At 48.5% G+C, this 21,962-nt stretch overlaps 1 protein-coding gene across 3 annotated transcripts in view; it reads right to left on the reverse strand.

Moving 5' to 3' along the window:
- Positions 1–21,962, reverse strand: part of RAB11FIP4 (RAB11 family interacting protein 4) — a 50,094-nt gene that overhangs the window by 14,768 nt on the left and 13,364 nt on the right. Inside the window, exon 1 of one of the 3 annotated variants that reach the window (XM_042865160.1) lies at positions 16,936–17,247. The exons of 1 other annotated variant lie outside the window; for it this stretch is intronic. The gene's annotated coding sequence lies outside the window, so the exon portion shown is untranslated. Of the gene's footprint in view, positions 1–7,123; positions 7,194–16,935; positions 17,248–21,962 lie in introns of those variants that run through there. One more of the 3 variants, XM_042865159.1, reaches the window with a different exon arrangement.

Genomic DNA, 21,962 nt, shown 5'->3' on the forward strand with positions numbered 1-21,962 from the left:
TAAAACATTTAATGCAATTAGGCTCTGACTGCCATTATAGAATTGCACCAGCTGGCAAAAGCCGGATCCAAGCTGGGAAAAGAGACACAGTGGAGCACACAGTGGATCTGTGAAGCATGAGCTTGCAAATCAGGGCAGGAAAGAAGAAAAGAACTCTGCACAGCCCTACCTCCCAATTAGCATCTCTTTTGAGAGGTCTTGGAGAAGTCTCTGCTTAAGCAAGTCCTTACAGCACAGAAATCTCACCGGTATTAAAGAAGCTCACAGAAGGAAGTAAAGGCCAAGAAGAGTTCCATGTGGTAACAACAGACTTTTTTTCTAATAATAGCATCCTAGATGCTCTTCCAAAAAAAAAAGTCCATAAGCAATTAAATGTGCAGTGTTGTGTATAAAGACTAAGGGCTCGCTTCTCCTCCCTATCACTTTCTGGCAACCCCATGTACTTGTATTGGTGTTCAGACCCCCAGCTGCAGCACAGACTGTGCCATACACTGCAGTAACTCCTGCACGGCCTCTCCAGCTCCCTCCATTGCACTGCCCTTCAGTGCAGCCACCACCACACTGCTGATATGGGAAGCTTTCCTCCCACAGCCCCAATAATCTTTAGAAGAGCACAGATGAAACACCTTGAAAGCAAGAGCACGAGTTAAGACAGCTGCCACAACAAGAAGTCAGGACTGGAGCTACAATAGCTGGACCCACGTGTTGCTGAGTAATGCTGGGAGATATTTACATTTGTGTAATTGCTCAGTGATCACAGTCTCTCACAGCACCCCGGTTTCACAGTGCTGCTTTTCAGGCCACACCTAAGGGAACTGAACTCCAGAAGAAAAAAAAACAAAAGGCTGAGTGCAGTGCTTTCCATTGACTTGTCCACAATTAGGTACCTACTGTACCAATTTAGAGCTCGGCAAGAACAAGCATTATTCAGGCACTCCTAAAAGAGCTAGCTGAACCCCAAGCATTATATTATAGATTAGGAGACACCTCTGTCCTGAGTCACTCATTTTCAGAGCACATGCATGACCCAAAACCAGAAGGAGAAAGAAAAGGGTTCTGATGCCCTGAGCGTGAATCACCGCTGCTCTATGCAGCACCCTTTTGTGTGGGCTGAGTTAAGAGAGATGAAACTGCTGCTTACGGTACCAGAATATTCCCATTAAAAGTACACTGAGTTCAAACGATAGCAACACAACGTAGCTGCGAGTGGCAGTGCGCACCGAGTACTTTGCACTCTACCTAACTGGCTGCTTAAGATATCTTCAAGTACTTCGCAGGCAGCGGGCCAGGCTTGTGTAGCAACTGTTGAATATTCAGCAACAGTTTGCTCTATAGGAGCACCTGCTGCCCAGAGATCCGAGGCCACTTCACGGGAGCTAATGAATTCCCTTCCTTCAGAGAGCCAATTGTGCGGCTGCATTGCAGACAGATGAGCAGGCACAGTCTGCCTTCCCACAGCCAGCCCAAACAGAAGCAGGAGCCAGCGATTCCCATGCACTGCTTCTGATCTGTGGGGCAGGAGGAGGCACCAATGCCCAGTGGGCACGGCAAGACGGCTCAGCCCTGCCTGCAGCAACCCGGCTGGGCTTATCCCAGGTTGGAAGCAATCCATAAAGCAGGCACACAGCGCAGCTGGGAGCTGTAACTCGGCTGACAGGCTGTGTGACACACTCACATCAATATGTTCACGCTGAAGAGCAGTCCCACTTAAAATTCACTCCCACCACAGCCTAATCACCAGCACTGCTGACACTTCCACAGCTTCAAAGTATTCCAGAGGGAACAAAGAAGGCAAGACGATCCGAGCCTCACCGTGCGCAACGCACTCAGCAGGAGCCAGCACCACCACATACATCATCTGAACAAGGTCCCTCAGAAGGATGCTGCCCCTGACCCGTGCCATCAGAAAGCTGAACCCACCAGCAGCAGGAGAGATGCAAGCCTGGGGTCCCTGCAGCCTGCCCTTCCATCCCTTCCCAGCAGAAGTGGGAAGGGAAGAGGTGCACACAGCAGTATGCCAGGCTTGGGGGGTCTCAGATAAAATAGTACTCACTGTTGCACACCCACACAGAGGAAATGCAGGCACACACCTTCCTTCAAGCAGCCACTGCACTCAAGTTGTCTCCTAATTCCTGGGTGATCAAGAAGGGCGGTGAAGCATTTCTAACCGATGCGTTCTAGAAACACACCACTCCCATATAAACATCAGTACGTTTACACCATGCGAGCTGTAAACTTTTTAAAGCACACGTTCTTCCCTCAAAATACTTTCCAGTTGTCAGACAGGTATGGAGATGTCCACCTATCCTTTGTTCTGAGCTAATAGGAGGGAACTGTCAGAGGAAGACACAAAAGCGCTGCCCAGGAGAAGGAAGGAACCCATGGCTGCAGGTCCTGCTATGCCTCGCAGCCTTCAGACAGCTTCCCAGGGCAGCATGGAGGGCAGAGGCAGTGCAAACTGCTTCCATCTCCTGCTGCAGCACGGGAAGGGCACCATGTTTCTCCAAATAGCTGAGAGTTTAAAATCTCCAAGGGTTCAAGATGACTGTGCAGAGTGTTTTCACTAAGCTATTCAAATAAGAAGCTATTTCAGGGCCACAAATTAGGTTGCTCAATGCAATGGCTTCCTCCGATTGTGTAGTTACTCAAGTCTTACACTTGAAGCTCCATTTAAGGCAAACCCTCGCACATCCCTGCTGCAGCCACTTTGGGAGCAAGTTTATCCCCGAGATCCAAATGCTGCCACCAGGGCAGCGTGCTGGAAAGCCCCAAGGCAGGGACAAATTCTGGATGTGTTGCAGCGTGCTGCAAGCAGATGCTCCATACATAACATTTGCACCTCACACAAATGTAAGATTCAAGAACAGCAGGTTTGGATGAAGAGCCCAAGTCTCAGCCTCTAGGCTGCTGATGCTGAACCACTTGAGCAGAGGTTCTGAAAGGCTGCTCTGTGTGCTGGCAGGGAGCTGATGTGCCTTTTCCAAGGAGGAATCTCAGGCTGGAGCCAGCCCGGGAGCAGCAGGAGCAGGAATGTTTACAGTCCGCTACCTGTCACTGTAATTGGCTGTAATGGACATGCCAGACCTCATCAACGCAGGGGCTAGATTCAAACACTCCTTTTCACAGGTCATCGCTTATGCTCTGGAAGCTTTAACATTAAAAGACTTTAGCAGACAGCTAATTTGATCCTCTAAAGAAACCAATAAAAAGAAGGGCTCCTTCCCAGCACTTTGAAGCTGCATCTCATCACTCCCCAGGCTGCTTCCCACTGCTGAGCTATTGTATGCTCACCAGTTGTCACTGCAGGCTCAAAACAGGGAGCAATCCTTTGCAGGAGTAGAAAACATCCCAGCCTGCAGCTTTAGGATGGGGTCAGCACAACAGCCAGAGTTCAGGATAAAAGCCATCCGGCCATTTGGCACCCTGTTCCAATACCCATCAGGGCCACTCCTAGTCTGGATGGCGGGACAGCTTACATTCCCTTCCACATATCCATCAAAAGAAGTGCCAAGTGGCCTCATGCTGGCTTGCTGTTAAGGATGTCACAAGTGCCAATTAAAAACTCCTACGGTAATCACTCCTCCAAGTACAGGAACAAAACCTAATCACCTGAAGAAGTATCTGTAACATCTTGGGCACAAAATGCTGTTGGCTGTGCAAGCTGCCAGCCCTCTGGTGCCACAGCCACCCAGCACAGCCTGCAGCAGTGTTCCTGCACCCACTGACCTGAGGCAGGGTGCCCAAGAGAGGCAGCAGGAGTTGAAACACATTCAGCACAGCATCACCTCTGCACAAAGCAGCGCCAGCCCTTGGTTTGAAGGGCACGGGTATACAGCAAAAAACGGTGTTTGTGGTATCTGCCCCAAAAGCTCCGCATAGCAGGTAAGGTGTGACAGCCTCCTGAGAAGCTGTGGCCTTGAGATGAGATGATCTCATCACAAAGCAATGATGAGAGGACAGAGAATGTCACTCCGATTTGAGACACCGTGTCCTGGGTCTGACACTTGGGTCTGCCCTGATCCACATGCTGTTTTAGTGCCAGCACAGCTACCAGTAGGACAGAGCCAACAGCAGCATTTATCAGCACATTGGCAGGGACAGCCAGTGACAAAATTACAGAGGCTGCTGTGCCCTGAGCACCACATGGCCAACCACAGGCCAGTGTCACAACAGCCCTCACTGACATGCAGGAAGCACAGAGCCGCAGCTCTCAGCCTGGACACACAGTATGGACCAGCCTGCAGACCAGGGTCTGAGCAGAGCTCTGTCTGCGTTATTTCGAAACAGCTCTGCAGGTGAACACTTGTACTGTGTGAAAGAGAGCAGGAGGCTGCTCACAAAGAAGTGTCTTTATTTTAAGCCTCTTAATACAAGCACAGCCCAAGCACTCACTTTGTACTTCGGTTTAATTACCCATGTCCGTGAGTTACAGGATACCCTTCCCAGCCACTGTTTGCTGCTGAGGAGGCAGCTGAGCCTATGCCATAGCTTGTTTTCCTTGACAAGCCTCAAGGTCACCTAGCTGGGTGCTGGATAAACAGCAAAACCTTGCATCATGCCTGCAAGGTGCTGCGGGCACAGAGCTCTGCACACAGCACTGGGCTGTGGGGAGGGAAAAGTCGTCCAGGAACAGCAGTGAGCAGAGTGAGGAGCAGCACGAAGCATGCTGTCACACAGTGACAATTCTGCCACGTCTAAGCTCTTAGCAACAGCCCTGGTCAAACTCCTTTTCCACAGGGAGTTGGGGAACTTCAGCACGTACTTCTATATTACTTTAAGTGACCTCCAGGAAATAAAAGCACCTAAAAATAAATAAAGGAAACAAGACTTCTGCCTCATACCATGTATTTCTGTCTTCCTACCCAAGAGGGATAGATTACACTACAGTCTATAGACATGAGGAACAGGAGTGATTTCAGATCCCAAGGGGTGGAGAAACATCCCAAGCTTCCATAGCACACAAAGAAATCCAGCCACGCTTGATAATAAGTAGTTTATGCTGGCAAACAGAGGGAAAGCATTAAGGATGTGGCTTTGCTCTAGTTTACATGGAAGCACTTCCCAGAGCTCATTGGTCAGCCTGAAAACAGACAAGCCGAAAAAACGAGTTCTCTTTATGCTCAGGAAACACTGCAGTAGTGCTGAAGTGCAGATCTCTGTGAGCAGGACGAGCTCCAGGACCTCAGCAGCCCTTCAGCAGCTGAGCAAACCAAAGGCTGAGGAGCTGCAGGAAGAACTGGAATTGCAACCTTCAAGCAGCAAAGCTTGCGAGTTCTGAACTTGGACAGTTTTCAGCCTCCCCATCTGTGTCAGAAAGGATTGGTTTGTTTTATTGTTACTGAAAGACTCAAATTCCTAGAACAAAGTGAATAAACTGTATTTGTAGATGGGCTTCCCTTTACAAGTTCTTTAAGTCTGCCAAGCACATCATAGTGCTCAAAACATGACAAAGACAAGTTAAGATCCCAGTGAACTTGGGCACATTCAGCAGGCTGCTTTCTCACTTACACGATAAAATTAAAAACAACCCACCATGGTTTGTTGTGGACTTTGCAGCCATGCACAAGCAGGAGATATTTCTATCCTTGAATCCACACAGACAAAACAAACAGGGATTGAGCAGAAAATGTTTGTAACAACATTCATCTGCACACCAAAAATGAGATTCCAAGCAGAGTCACATCCAAAGACGCCCTGCAGCCCTACAGCTGCAGCACTGTGCCCCAAGCATGGTTATGCTGGCAGAAAGTGCTTACAGAGTGCATCTTATGCTCAGTGCAGTCTTCGACCTAAAAGACTGTAGGATGACCAACAGGAATTCAATTATTATGCTACACTTCAGAATTTAAGGGGTCAGCTGCCCAAACACAGTGAGTGAGCACTTGGACTCTGAAGCCCAGCTAAGAGCACAGCAACCCCCAGGAGTTTTACAGTCACGTAGAACATTTCACTAGAACACTACATCCAAAACACTGAAAGAGTGGATAAAGGTGTGCTCCCGCAGGGAACCATGCTGGTTAATCTATAACCAAGGCAAAGCTGTTCCATTCCTCCACTGCGCTGGAAGGGAAGCATTCAGCCCCGCAGCTTCTGCATATGGCTGAGATTCCCCCACAAGGCTGGGCCATCTGCACAGCTTCCCAGGGGCAGCCATCATCCACTGCAACTCTTCAGTTGCAAAGTTAAAGGACATTAACTGAAAGGGGTTATAAAGCTGCTTAAAGCCTACCACATCCAGCAATGGGAACAGCTCAGGCTCTTCTCTGTTCGGGCAGGCACTACCGAACAGCTATGAGAAATTCCACCATTCCTCCCATCGTATGAACAACATTTCATGATACCAAATGTCTGGTGGCAACACCACACTGCTCCCCCCAGTCCAGGAACCTGAAGGGCCATTGGTAGAAAGTCCTTGGCATCGCTGGTGAGACCACACTTCATTTCTTCTCATCGACAGCCAAGAAACCATTAGGGAAAAGCAACCCGGCCCCAACTGGCAGAGCAATCCCACACCGGGCAGGAGCGGGACCATACTTAACGGGAGCAGCAACAGTAATACACCAAACGGGACTGCAAGATTCACATCATGCTGGCACAGGGGCTCGAACACAGGTAGCACAAAGCCCACACCGCGAGGCTTCTTCCAGATCAAACTGCCAGTGCCCGCAGAGCCGCTAAGCTCGTACACCTGCCGGAGGAACGATCGCCATCGCAGCACCGCAGAGCCGCCACCCCGAGCCCAGCGCCGGCACCGCAGACACCGCCGGTACCCGCAGGGCTGCCCATCGCGGGGACCCCGCGGCGCAGCACCGCGCGGCTCCGCCCAGCAGTGCCGGGGAGGCGGCGGCGGGGCTCGCACACGAGGGCTGCGGCTCCGGACCACGCGGGCTGCCGGCCGCCTACGAACCGCAGACGGGTGTTTTCCCGGCCGTACCACCGGCAGCCCGGCGTTCCAAACGCTCCGCTCGCGCTCGGCACCATCGCACCAGGGACGCGGCAGATAACCACGAGCCCCGCGCGGGCGCTCCCCTCCCGCAGCGCCTCTCCCGAGGACGGCCTCCCCCTACCCCCGCGGAGCCGGCACGGGGCTTGAGGCGGCCCCGCGGCACCGCCGTCTCCTTACCCGCCCGATCCGATCCGATCCGAGCCGCCGCCGCCGCCCGCATCTGTCCGTGCCGCACGGAGGTGCCGAGGTGAGGCGGCGTAGCGCCGCCCACCCCGCGCAGGGCGGCCCTGCTCCGCTCCGCGGCAACAGTTGGCGGCGCGCGCCCCGCCCCGCGGTTGCTAAGCGACGCGGGGGGTCCGGCGTCACCGCGCGGCACCGGGCTGCCGTGACGTCACAGCGCGGGGGCTGCGCCTTTCTCGCCTTTTTTCACTCTTGGGCCCCCCCCCCCCTTTTCTGGTTTTTGCTTTGTTTTGTTGTCTTTCATTTCCACGGTTGACTTTTCCCGTGACGAATCGTTCTCGAATTTGTTCCCCAGCGCCCTGCCGCAAGGAGCTGGAGCTGAAACGTGCATTAGCGAGGCTGATTAATAATGAAGATAATGGCATCGCCGGGATGCACGGACTGAAACCCACGTCTCAATTATCTCGTGAGAACCGGCATCTGCAATCGGGGCCTCCCACCCCACTCTCTGTGTCGGTATTTTGCACAGACCCTTCTGCACATCACACTTGCTCTGATCTTCACCTCGTCTCCTCTCGTCTGATTTTGGAGTGCTTCCCTTGAAGCAAACACAATGAGAACGGTGTGAATTACTGCGGCATTATGATGAATCACATTTACTAATGCAGCACCGACCAAAAACAAGCCCTCATTAGGCCGATCGCTGCAGGAATGCACAGCCCGTGTCCCAGAGATCTCAGTCAGAACGGGCAAAGACTCCGAGAAAGAGAAGAGGTGACAGTGCAAGTGCAGCAGGAATGCTGTCCTGTGGGCAGCCCATTCCTATGGTGTGTGGGGAAGTCAGCAGGGGGAAGGCAGCTGGGACACAAAGAAGCAGCTGGGTGCAGGTTGAGGCAGAGCTCGCTGCCCTCCCCACGCTGCACACCTGGCACGATGAGGTCGGTGCACAGCTCCAGCAGCATGGATCGATGCTGCGCACACAGCAGGCTCAGCTCCAGCCCTGCTCCCGCTCCCAAAAACAAAGCCCCAAGTGCCTACAGAGTCTTGCTCCAGCAAGTCAGGAAGCAGCTCTTTAGGCTGTACGCTGTGGGTCAGACCACGGGGGGCTGCTCTCCCTGTGATCCCCATTAACATTAATAAGAGCAGAGTTCTTGCTGGTGCGCTGCCATCCCGGCTGTGGCAGGCAGGCAGCAGATCAAACAGTACAGGTCGTGCTGAGGGCTCACAGCAGCAGGGAAAGCACTGGAGGCAGGACAGGGCTGGCTGAGGGCCCATTAGCATCAATTCCTTGGGCCTGTAACAAAGTTGGACATAACTACTGCATGCAATTATAGTATAAAGATGTTTTTGGGGGGTATTCCATCGGTCTCTCTAGAGACAAGCTGCTTGCAACCTCTTTGCTATCGGTAGGCTGCACTGTGGCTGCCAAATGAGGCTGTGGAGATGTTCTGGTTCTTTGCAAAAGCCTGTGGATAAGAAGTCAAGAGGAGGCCAGATAGCTGAGCTGCAGAGGTAACCCCTCCAAAATGGGGATCGTTGCTGTCTGTATCATTAGGCTGTTCGGATCAAGCTCTGAAGGTGCCTCATAACATCAGCTGTTAATCCACATTAAAGCACCTTTGTCAAAAGCATTGCAAAATATGCCAGGCACACAATCCGTTCTATTCAGCTTTTGTTAAAAGGCCCAGTAATAAAAAATGAAATAAAGCAACAAACTACAAGATAGAACTTAAGGGAAAAAAACATACTCTGTGCTTTAGAGATGGGCCAGAAGTGTGCAGAACGAAGGCATGGATTTGTGCACCTCACTCAGAAGAGCTCTAAGCTCAGAAAGGAAAGTGTGAGCAGGATGCAAGTACCTCTGAGCTAAAACCAAGGTGGAGCCAAGCAGCTCCACGTCACACCAAAAAGGTGTAATCACCTTTAGACAGCTGTCTTTAAAGTGGGAAAATAACTGCTCCTCTGAGGCTGGAGTGACTGGAGGTTTATTGGCTGTTTCAGCCAAGCAAACAGACGAGCCCTGGTCACATGGAGGGCAGTGGGTTTGGACCCGGGACGTGGTGCTCTGCTGGGCTCTGCTCCTCACAGTCTGTGCAACACAGGCTGCTAGACAAAGTGCACAGCTTTCAGAAGTTTCAGCTCTAAGCATGTCTTAGTGACGAGTTTTTAAGTTTTTGGCCCATACTCTGCGCAGTAGAATCTATAAGAGAAAAGAATTAGCTGGCCAGGACAGGAATAATTCATGCTTGCCAGTGGCTAGCATGCTTTACAAGGCACACGGCTAACAGCAAGGCTGCAGAACAGAGCAACCTAAAGCCATGCAACACCTGTACTGAGCTGATGGGTGCAACTGCCCTTCAGTGCTATTGCTTGTTTGCATTAATGCATCCCTTCAGTCACACAACCACATGCCGTTTCCCACTGGTCTGGATTCATTCAGGAAACGGGCTGGATGGCGTTCAATTTATCTGCAACTATTCAATATCTGCTTTAGTCTCCTTGATCAAAGTGTAGCTTCATGTCTTATTTACGGCTACTACTAACAGCCTGCTCTGCAGACAGAACTCTATTTCCCCCCAAGCTCTTTCTGTGGTGTTCATCACTCTGACATCTGAGTGCTTTGCAAAGATTAATTCATCTTCATAAAGCCTCTTCAAAATGAGAGAAGATGCTACTCCCATTTTGCAGATCAGGAGCTGCTGCATAGACAGATTGAGGTCAAACATATCCACTCACGATCGGTCCTAATATGAAATGTCTCAGATCTAATCTTTTTAAGATATCTTCAAATATAACACCAAAACAGAAATCTCCTGTTTGTATGTTAAACTGGAGTTGTGGCTGACTTCTTGTGAAGCCTGGCAGTACAAGGATGGGAGATGTGTGGGAGCTCTACATGCTGGCCACCAGAAAGAAGAACAAAAGCTTTCCAAACGTCCAGAAACACTGGAAGCCAGTGCAGACAACCCATGTGAATACAGAAGACTTTATGAGCCCTCAGGAAAGCAGCAAAACGTTTCATGTAAAACTGTGCACGCAGGGATTTTTCTCTGCAGTTTGTAACACAGGACTGAATCCCAAGAGCACAGTTTAAGGTAAGAGAATTGCAGGTTCTCTGCATTTCTTGGGATCTGGCCAAGCACGAACAAATACAGAAAGCTTTGTAGTGCAGGAGACCACCCTGGGAAGTGAGGCTTTTGTTTTATTAGTGCCTTAAAAGCATCTGTGGATCAAATGTGCCACTATCACTTTACACCATGAAAATACTGCCCAGGGGACTCTCTAGACTCATCTTTACAAACGCTGATACCTCTTTGTCAGCTTTAATAAAAGGCAGCTACAAAAACAAAGTGGGCCATGTGGTCTCAATGAAGCGAAGACTGTGGCAATCAATAACAGAAACAATCTGCACTTACTTGCTGGGAGAATTTGCTTTTAGCAGCAACATCTATGAAACAAGACATCATTCAAGACCTCCCTTCGATTTTTCTAGGGACAATGAGCTCACTGTGCCCAGAGCACATCTGTGCTTATAGACATTTTCAAATCCAGGACAGTGTTTAGACTGATAACATGACCATGCAATGTATGAGATGTGAATTGCTCCATTTCCTATTACTTCGCCTTTCTGTGAGCTGTGGCACTCACTGCAGCCCCTGTCTTTCCGTTCTTGCTACATTTCCATCTCTTTGCTTCACCAAATGAGGAACCAGATGTTTTTAGTTCCTTCTGTCTGAGAAGTACAGCAACATTTGGAAGCAGAGGAACTGGCTTGTCAGGAGAAGTGTGCTTCAGTAATTAATGCTAATAAAATCTCCAACTTACGGCTGCTGCAAACCTGTATATGTCTGCTTCATAGAATCATAGAACTACTCAGGTTGGAGAAGACCTTAAAGATCATCGAGTCCAACCGCAACCTAACCACACTACTCAACTCTAACAACCCTCTGCTAAATCACGTCCTTAGTTTTAGTATCGTGGTTCATAGGGTAAGTCAGGAATGGCCTCAGCCACACTATCCAGAAACAGAACTGTCATTCTCTGGTAAGGCTAAAAAATAGCAACCACCAGCATATTAACAAACGGATGGAAAAAAATTTGCTTTCTCCATGTAATGCCTACTAAGCATTTCAGAGGCTCGGTTGGATATTGCGCACACAAGTCCAATCTCAGTAAGAACATACAGATTTTAATTTGAAAGTCACACATGGACAGTCTTATCAGCTGAAACATGAATTGTATTCCAACCTGAACGACTCAATACAGACATCAAAACAATCCAATTTCCAGCCTGGGCCCCCCCAGCACATCGCTCTATCTCTGCGATTTGTGTTCCCATTCACCCCTGTTGGCATTCATATTGATATCCAGCAAGGCACCGACTCTCCTCAGCTCTGCTTTGTAGCAGGAACAGACAGGAAGCCAATTTTCTGCAGCACCAGAGGGTGACAACTCAATATTTTCCACGGCATTTCATCCTGGTGAATTTTCACCTCGAAGTAAGATGAGATGAAGTAAGATGATGATCTCATGGTTTCCCTAAGAGATGGAGCTTAGAGCCACTGCTGTGTTGTTTTTTGTTTGGTTGTTTTCTCCTCAGCTCACAGAGGCACTGTAAGGAGAGGAACAGTAGCGAGAAGGAAAGAAAACAAGATTTTTGCCATGGTGAAAGTAGTGCTTTTGAACACAAAAACACGTGGACAAACCTTTTGTGCCAAACCTTGCAACTAGAGCCATGTCCTCTTCCTCTGTGCCATGCTTGCTCAGCCACCAGATCTCAGACCCCATTCTCAGCACTTTATTCCAAAATAAATCAAGGCGTTGCCCAGAGCCGAGGCTCCCTGAGTGCACAGCACAGTACTGTGACATGGAGCAGCAGGAAACCAGGGGCTAAGTCACTACAGGTCAGTGATCACTGAGAGAGAGAGCAGCAAAGGAGTTTATTTGGAAACCCAGCATCTCAGAACAGTTGATTTTCCTCACTCTTCCAGCTGCTTCACCTTACCAGACAGACACACCAGTACAGCCTTACCTGTTCCACCGAAATTTGGAAGCTAAAGCCTCCTGAATGTATTGCCCAGGTGAATGGGATTAGTGGGACTTGCTCCCTGGGTATTTCTACAGCACAGGTAATACATAAGAACAGACATAAAACTCAGTCCGGATACCACATCAAGCTGCTCCACAAGTGCTGTGGGAAACAGGCCATCTAATACAGAGACAAGAAAGCAACCCAGGTTGTCCTTGTCCAGGGATTCCGTGCTCTGCCCTTTGCTCGGGCTCAGCCAACTAGAGCCAGAGCCTCACTCGGGACACAAAGATCCCAGACCACAAGACATAAAAACATTTCTGTGCACTGACTGCCTCCTCACAATAACCTCATTATCACAGCTGTCAGTCACTGGGACAAGCCGGCCACTAGCATGGGAACTACTGATAAGAGGTGCTCGCCCTCGAATGCTTCTGCTGTCTGCAACAAGGCAGGTCCTGGCAGCACTGCGCTCTGCCTCCGCCAGCACACGGATGGGGCACAGAGAGCTTCCCTCAGCCTGGTGTCCAAACTGCCACTTGCATGGTGCTGAGGACGTTCACACCATCATCTAGATTTGTGTCCCACAACTGTGATATCTTGTGATCAGACTGAAAAACCTAAAGACTGTTTCCCTTACAGATCTTCCAGTGCATAATTCTTGTATCTCCTCGCTAGCCCCCTGCAAAGCAGCAATCCAGGAGCTGTGAGTTACCAATCACTCACTGCGTATGCAACCTCTACTTCATGCCCCCCACTCCACATAACGGGGGGCTGTGCTCCTAACATGGTGATGTACAGCCTGATTTGTTGCTCATATTTGTTGCTCAGACAGTGCTGTAGCAAAGAGAATTTGGTCCCGAGTTACTGAGCTGGACTGTGAAGCGATTTTAAGAAAATCCAGAGAAACTCTGTCACCATTTAAAATCAGCTGGAACACCTCTTCCAAGGCAGAGGTGTTTAAATCTTACAGAGGACACTGAACACCCAATGCCTGAATCAGAAACTGTAACAGATGGACTCAGAGGGCTTTTTTTAATTGTGGCTATTAATAAGTGCGAATGCTCACAATGACAAATGCAATTTATTTTTAGTTTCTGCTGGGAAATTAGCCTGGGCTTCTCCAGCCCTTTTGGTCAGACTGCCTGCTTTGGCACAGAAGCACCATGCCCTGCCTGACCACCTGCACGGTGTCTGTCCTACCGCCTTGTTTCACTCCTCTCCCAGTTCATGCGAATATTCTTCTAACCAGAACAGTCTAAAGAGTGCAGTTTAGTTAATCTGGAATTATTCACAGTGTAATTCAACTCTGAATTGGATAGATTAACCCAAGAGTTGGTGAGATAGGGAAGTCTGGCTCCATAGCCACAAAGACATTATGAACGGAGATGTCTTTACTAAAATCATTTCTTCTGCAGTTATTTTTCAAAGTCAAAGTGGCAGCAGCAAGGAGGGAGGATGTGGCCACATGAATCCATCAACACCAAAGCGACCTCTCTGTGAATCCTAGCAGCAAGAAACACGAGGATTTTGAATCTGATTCTGGTGGCCATTTCACTAGGTTACAAATGCAGTCTTAAACATTCCCAAAAGATCACTGTGGTAAATACAAACTGTGATAACAACTGATGTAAAATGGGGCTATTGTTTGTACTTCACTGGAAGCAGTCAGGATTTCATCCTGCAGTTTGTGGTTTCTTCTGGGATCTTTGCAGTAGTTTTTGCATATATTACAAGTTTATTCCAATAAAGGCTCTTTTTTTGAGACTGAGAGCACCAGAAGGGATGTGGGGAGACCTGGGTTATTGCACTTGCATGTCACAAGGAACATAAACCAGGCTTCATTACTATTCATAGGACAATTTGCTTTGCTAATACATTGACATGGGATTCTCTCCAAGAAGCGGGTCTCAGCCAGAGAAACAACTAATTCTGTTACAGGCTGCATGGTGCATTTTGCTTGTTAAGGTTTTCTGGAGAGGCTTCGTTGGGTTTTCCTTGTTTTCAGGTAGGGCACTATGATTTACCAAGTCAGCCACCACTGGGGCTGTGCCGAAGCACCTTGCTAGGATGGATGCTGCACAGCACTAGAATTGTTTGCAACCAGGAAATACTGCCGTTGTGTGTTTGGTTTTGCTCCTTCCTTTTCCCTGGGCAATGGGCGCTATGGGGAGAGAGCATTTCACATGATTAATTTCCTGCTGTGGCAGAGAGGATGTGCTCCATTCTTCAGCTGTGTTTTTGCTCACTGGTGCTCAGACAAATGACTGAGCTGTGGGCAGTGATCAGCAGCAGTGCAGCACTGCTCTGAGCAGAGTGCAACAGCTCTGCCAGGACCGGCTGTCTTTCCCTCCTGAGTGATAGCAGCATTTTATGATTAAATCATAATAACGTACATCACAGAACTCCTCAGCTGAAACTTATTTTTTATCTGCTGCTTCTAGGAAAAGCAATGATCCTTTGATATCCAAATACACTTCAGCAGATACAGGCAGCACCCTGCAATAAATCAGTGAGCGTTTCTACCAAAGCCCAGGCTCAAACCTACTGACATCAATAACAGACCTTCCTTTGACTTAGGAGACATTTTGCGTCAGTCAGTCTGTTGTCTTTCATACAATCATAGAATGGCCTTGGTTGGAAGGGACCTTAAAGATCACTGAGTTCCAATGCCTGCCATGGGCCGGGATTCTGCCACAAACACCCATGCAAAGTGTCCCCCCAGTGCCAGCCCACCCCGCCTGCTGGGCAGCCCTGCCTTCTGCCTGCAGATGGAATCGGGACATCTGGCATTTCCCACTTTTTGGTTACAGATATCCAGTTCTTGCTTACAGTGACCAGCACCTCTTATGGAATTACTCCTGAGGGTCTAACTGAACTTGTTTGTAGGGAAAAATAACACCTTATGGCAACTCAACGAGATCCGCCAGCCTAGCAACAGCAAAATCTGGGACAACCGGGCTTCAGATTAGGCTTGTTTCATGCAACCTGCAGTACTCTGAGGTGTCAGCACACTGCTGGCCTCACTTGGCTGGGCTCACAGAAGGTGGGCACCGTGCCCCAGCCGTGGCTCCCATTGCCTGCTGGCAGCAGGACACCGAGCTCAGAGCCACAGCGCTGCCAGGGGAGCAGCCCAAGCTGCAGAAGGCTGCATGTGAGAGATGTCTTTTCTTGAAAATATCTCTATTAATAAAACAGTAGGGAATGTAGAAATGCAGAGTTATCTCAGAGTAAAAGGCTTCTTTTGGAGCTCCCTGAGGAGGCAGAAGCAGCTTGTTACGGAGCTAACATGTCTTTTACGGCCACAGCCACATGAATAAGAAATATTTCAGTGTGAGGAGCAGTTAAGAGAGGCACAAAGCAGGAAAGCCAGGCAAGCAGAACAAGTGGCTTCGAGTAACAAAACCTGCAGCCATTGGAAAACCTCCTGAAAGGTTTTGAGTCTGAAACAATCCATGACCTAATTAGGTGGCACCGTTACTGGAGAATACAGGAAGGAACAGAAAGGAAGGATGAGGAGATGAAGAGGAGACACAGAGAGGCCCAAACACACAGCTGGCAGCCCAGGCAAGGGCTGCCCAAGGTGATGCTCAGTGAACGAACACAAGTGCACTCAGCAGGGCATAGACAAGGAGAGTCTTGCCCCATTGCCCCATGCTTGTGCACAGCCTCCTCCATTACTAAAATATAACATTTTCCTCTAAGTGGGAGAAGTGGGTTGGGAAACCTAACTAGCCTTTGGGGAACAAGTATGGCAGCAAACTAGGGCAAAATACTGTAAGGATGTCATCTGCATCTTACAGCTGGGAGAATGGCCAGCCCAGCCCTCTGCTGTGCCTGCAAGCCCTGCAGTGAGCACATACTCCTACAAGCATGCTTCTATTGAAGATGTGCTGCAGTCTGTGCACGTCTCTGCCAAGAAATGTTTCAGCCAGGAGTGCGTGCATACCTGCAGTGCGAGCTGCCTGAGCCAGCGGCATGCAGAAAGGCCCATGCTCCAATCACAAGCACAGCATGGCACTACTGAAGGCTGGGCACTCTCTTTGAAAGTGGCAGCTACAGCGCACAGGAAAACCAGCTTTTTCCCTGATGTCATACAAATGCAGGCGGCTCAATCAACAGTACAACCACAAAAGTCATCTTTCTTCTGGGTTGAGGTAACCTCTGTAGGGCTGGTGTTTCTGCAGTCACTTTACCCACATTAAATGCAAGCACAAATGCTTCAGAAAGCAGAAAAGTTCAGGGGGAACAGAGTGCACTGCTTGTTTGAGTTCTGCATGAGAAATTAGGAAGTACACCCTAGCTCAGCTAAGATCTCATGTTTGAAACAACACCTCTGTACTACGGTTTCTGTCCTGGGTGCAAAAGGGGCTCAGCGCCCACCGCAGTGTCGGGCTGCCCTGTTGCATCAGCAGTGCAGGAAGGGATGTGCAGAGCCCATCAAAGGCAGGGATGGCTCTGGGAGGCTGCCCCAGCCCTCTCCTACAGGCAGCTCTGCTGTAGGCAGCACACACACACAATGAAAAGAAAAAGCTGACAAAGGGAGAAGGGTTGGGCTCAGCTTTCCCACTCTGCAAGATCTGCTAAGACTCATCTCCTTCAATCTCCCCCCTTCCCATTAATGGCTAGTTGGAGCAGTTTCACGCTGACTGAAAGCAGAATTCTGTGTATTTTAGCTTTGTCTTTTAGCATGATTTACTGCCCTGATCTACAACTTCCTTAACAAAAAAAAAAAAACCTCTGGGGAAGACAATTAATCATTTCTTAAAGCTATACTTACTGAGAAGGGCTGTGGAAATCTCCGTAGGATACCGCAGGGTCTCCAGTCTGTGAGCAATAGCCGCGTTTCTCCCTTGCCTTAGCTCAAAGGGACATGAAGCCAGAGCTGGAACTGCACTGTGCCGTGCCGATGAGGCTCTCACAGTGCATCGTTGCCAAGAAACCCGGGGCAGACTGCAAAGCCTGTGCTCTCGCCGGGCTCAGGCATTCCTCCTGGAGCTTTCAGCCAGAGCAGCCAGCGCGGCGGGCACAGCAGGGCTGGGAGCAGCACTGCTCCCCTTGGTGCAGGTACAGCTCAGCTTCCACACAGTGCTTCCAGTTTGAAATACTGCTTGTGTAGCAAATCATTTTCTATCTGGAACTGGAAGTAGCTACTTTTGTCTTACTTTTGAAGCAAAACAAACGCGGTTCCTCCCACCCTGCTCTTAGCCAGAAGAGCAGATCGCAGAAGCGATGGCAGGACTGAAGTGTGTCTTCAGCTTTGCTGCCCAAGTCTGCAGTAGGATCAGTTATTTCTGAACAACTCAAAGAATCTGTCATGCCAAAATTTCATGACCTGCAGTTGAACAATTCCTGCCATCTGGAAATACAGAGAATTCACACAACCTGCTGCTGCATGCGATGCAGCAATGCATGTGAATCACCTTTTGCATTATGGAAACAGATCCTGGGCAGTCAGGTCATGCAGTTCCACATAAATCCCCAGACCCTATCCAAAAGATCTCACAGTCCAAACCCTCTCTGTGGAGAGCAAGAAATAAACAGAAGAAAGGAAGTCATAAGCCTAAAACACAGCCAAAGCCAAACCTCCACTCTGAAAACATAATATCATCCTGCACATCTCAAACCAGTCACAGGTGACATCTCAGGCTCCTACTCATTTGAATTTATTGTTTTCTTCAGAAAGCTTTTACTGTGGCAGTGGTTATTCCATATCTTAGTGGTGTAACACACAGCTCATGGCATCCTGCACCAAACCAGAAGAAATGGGCTGGCATCTAAGGATCCCCTTTTCCATTGCTCGTATGTTACAGCTGATGCTGAATACACTCCAGCTTTCTCACTAAACACTTATCTTAGTCTCTGCAGGTAAATTGATAAGAATAAAAATAATTACATTCTGGAATTCAGATTGATTTAACAAATGTTTTATATATATATATAAAACACATTTTTTTTCCCCTGTGAATCACACTTTGGTAATGACTTCTCATCTCAAATTAGGGTAGACAGTGTTTTTCAATATCTTTCGATTTAAAAATGTTCCCTGCCCTTTTCTCTTAGTTAATCATAAACCAGCTGAAGTTTATCTTCAGGCTGAAATAACATGAGTTCCCATCACAGTGTGTATCCCTTAAGATGCCTACATTTGGGCATCCTCATTCATGACAGAGGTGTACCATCAGACTGCCATGGTCACTCCTGCAACAGCTTCACCTAGAGCTGCTGCAAATGACATGACATGAACAATAACTGAACCTTGTTTAGCTCTGGAACTTCTAACATTCAGATCTGTGCACCAGGGGAAATGCGCAGACCCTTAATTTTGTTGATGAGTGCTTCTCAAAGTGGGAGAAGTCGAACAGTTCAAAGATTTGTGTTTTCAGCAGGGATATACTTTAATCTTCTTTCCTCCCAGAGTTACCATCCTGTGCCTGTAAGTAATTTAAAATGAACTCCTCATACAAATCCATGTGTGCATCATGTGTAATGTGGCTAAAGTACGAGTTAAATGCACTTTCCCAGCAGGGCTTCTGTTCCTGATTTCAAACAGCAGTGATGTAAAGGAAGGTGGCAAGCAGAAGGAGGGAATCCTGGCTTCCCTCTTGCAGGGTTTTCTTGCAGGAACTTTTTGCAAGTTATTCTCCAGATGATTTGCATTTACCCTTACAGACTATTTTTAGCTGCTTTTCTTTCAGCACATATTCTTGGAGAGCCTCTGCTATTTATGTGGTCTCTGCTTCCCTGCAGAGCAGCTCCATGCAGCTGGGTGCTGAGGCCTTGCATGCCTTTCCTGCTGTGCACAGTGCACAAGGAAGCCCATCTCAGCCTCCTGAGGTCACAAGCAGCAGCCTTTGTCACCATGAAGATAGGCAGTGGAAAGAAAACAAGCCAGGGGATAGCAAACATACTCCATGTCCTTAGAGTGTTTGCAGGGCCATTTGGGATGGGCGAAGGTCTGATGGTCCGGACACATCTCAATAGATAACATGAAGCTGATGGTGCAGACAGGCTGTAAATACATACAAGGCAGCGGGGTGCAGCTGAGAGCTGAAAAGCATGAGAAAATCGCTGCAATTCTGGTGAATCTGACCCCAGGTTGTGATGTTAGGGTCACGCAGTTTTCCCAGCTTCAAAAAATGGGAGGAATTAACTTGACATTGTGTCCATGGGCAGCATCAAGGCAGGCGTATGTACCCTGGCACTGAGGATTAGTTGTACAGCTCTGACACAGATCCTGTGGGACATGGTCAACAACAGCCCCAAACACCTACATAACATTACCAGCCCCACAAGCAGCAGAGAGCTTTGTGTCAGGCTACACTGCTTTCTTTCACATATGGGAATAGCGTCACTGTAAATATAAATAATAAAGCCACAGAAATTAGGGCCTGTCTTGCTTTAACTATACCCACACAAAAGCCTATTGTTGTGAACCATAAGAGTTTAGTGTTGAGGTACCTGCCTGTCTTCCAAAATTTTCTAACAAGTCTAAATTTGTAGACTGGGACTCGTACACACATACAGTGCATGCACACAGCACAGACATTGGGATACTTAACTAAAACAGAAGCAGATTAGCTAGCAAAAGAGTGAAAGCACACTTAAGGTACAAATAATAAGTAAGCTTTGAAGAAAAACTGCAGTTTTTATCTGTGCAGTCTTCCCTGGCTTACACATAAATCTCCCCTTACCAAGGAGAGATTCAGCATGCTCCAGTATGTATCACTGCCTTTTAAGATTCCACAAGTATGGCCCAAGCTTGTTGGCTCATAATGTGCTAGGTTAGTAAGAGCTCCTAGGGAGCCAACATATGGGTGTACTTAGGAACACATTAACAGCTCTAGTAGAGCAACTACGTCCATTACACTGAGCAGTGGAGCTGTACTCTCTTCCTGTTGCCAATCCTGCAATAATTAGGGCTGCGGTGTGGTTCAGCAGCCTAAAAGAACTGGCAGACCAAATTAATCCCACGAGTGATTCAAGGAAGACAGAGGAGTTACACCAAGAGTCATGGCCCACCGTGTTTCTTTCCTTGAAGCTCTCCTTTGGAAATATTAGCTACTTGGAGGCTGAATTCTGGGCTACTGAATGGCAATTAGACAGCTACATGGGAAATAATTACCTGATTACAAGATGATTCATTAGTATTCTGTCAAGATTATCCTGGCATCTAGGGAATACACTGCATTTCTTCTTCGTTCCTTACAAGATGATGACAGCAGCATAAAGCACTTCTGTCCCAAATCCCCACAGAAAGGAATAGCAAAAGAGCACAGGCAGCAGTGCTCAGTACCCAGGGGTCTAATGAAGGCAGAAAAATGCAGGGCAGACTGACACAGCCCAGTCCTGTGAGGACATGTCAAAACCAGACAAGGAAACAGCTTCACAAACAGCAAGAACCAAGTGAGATCCTACCCACACTATCCTCAAATACACCAAATGAACCACTCAACCACGAACTCACAGTCCTACACGGGGAGAGAAACAGTTTCTGGCAGCCCATGCATTGCAGCATAAGCATGCACTTTGTGACCATCAGCTCCACATCAAGCATTGCAATAAGGCATAGAAGCCTGACTGGAGGATAACAGCACATGTACCTCTGGCTCCTTAGGCACCAGCAAAAAGCAGGAAGGCTGATACGGAGGGGAGAGGCAAGATGTACAGTGCTAGTTCCTAACAGCTTGCAGCCTGACCTCATTAGTTGAACAGGACGGTTTGTACAAAGGTGTAGCAAATTTGTAATGGCTCTCTTGATTGCTTTTATAAAGTAGAAGTAGATTTGAGACCTACAAATCTTTCTAGGCTTCACAAATAAGTGTAGGTGAGCAAGAAAGGAATCAGCCTTCAGCAGCATCAGAACTCTGCTCTTCTCCTTGGTCAAGGCACAGCATCCTGCTTTGCACTTTGCCTTTCGTTCAGGCAGGCTCTGCAGAGCTAAGGAACAAGAAAAAGCTTTCTAGAAAGTTATCAGCCCATGAAATTTAGTATTCAGCTCCACCTACGTGCATAAGTGCACTGCTGAATTTTACATGTGCTCACATACAAAAGCTGGGCCAGCAGACAAGGCACCAGCTGAGACAAAGGCACAGATCCCCGCGTGGTGACCGGTGTCTCCCATGACCTCAGTGGCATACAGTCACCTGGCTCCTCTGCAAAGCAGCCTCACTCTCCCACCTCTGACTTGGGCCTTAGCACTGCAGAGCTCAATTCGTGTTCTGCAAACTTGGGATGAATAACAATTTTCCAGCTCCCAGAGATGCCATGAGTTGAATTCATTAGAGCCCATGAAGCGCTTTGATAGTATAATAATAGAATAGGTATTGTAGATTCTATGCTAATTCCTTCATCTACATATCTGTGGCTGCCTCCTCCAGGAGTTTAACAGATATATGGCATGCAGAATAAACACCTCAGAAGTAACAAGCCTCAGTGCAAAGTTTGCAGATCACCTGCACATCTTGCCACTGGTGAATGGTCATCCTACAGCTGCCCCTCTGGGACTACTGAGAGCAGCCTCTCATGAGATGATGGAAAATCAGTGCACAGAGCCCACAAATTCCGCTGCTTTGCACGTGCATTGCACTTTTAAAAATCACCCACTGACAAAGACCATGCTGACCACATCTCCAGGATGGAGATGTGTGGCCTCTCGGCTCTTTCCCTCCTTCTGCGTGGTGGAGTCATTAGGGCTCTTCTGCTGGGCCATGTCCTGTCAGATCCTTAATTCCAGATGAAGCAAAGTGCTCAGCTGCCCAACACCTTTGGAAGCAGCAGGAACTGACCCCTGTGCATGTTGGCACG

The sequence above is a fragment of the Lagopus leucura genome, unplaced genomic scaffold, assembly GCF_019238085.1.
Source record: "Lagopus leucura isolate 7727_CA_CO unplaced genomic scaffold, USGS_WTPT01 Super-Scaffold_797, whole genome shotgun sequence".
Taxonomy (NCBI): Eukaryota; Metazoa; Chordata; class Aves; order Galliformes; family Phasianidae; genus Lagopus; species Lagopus leucura.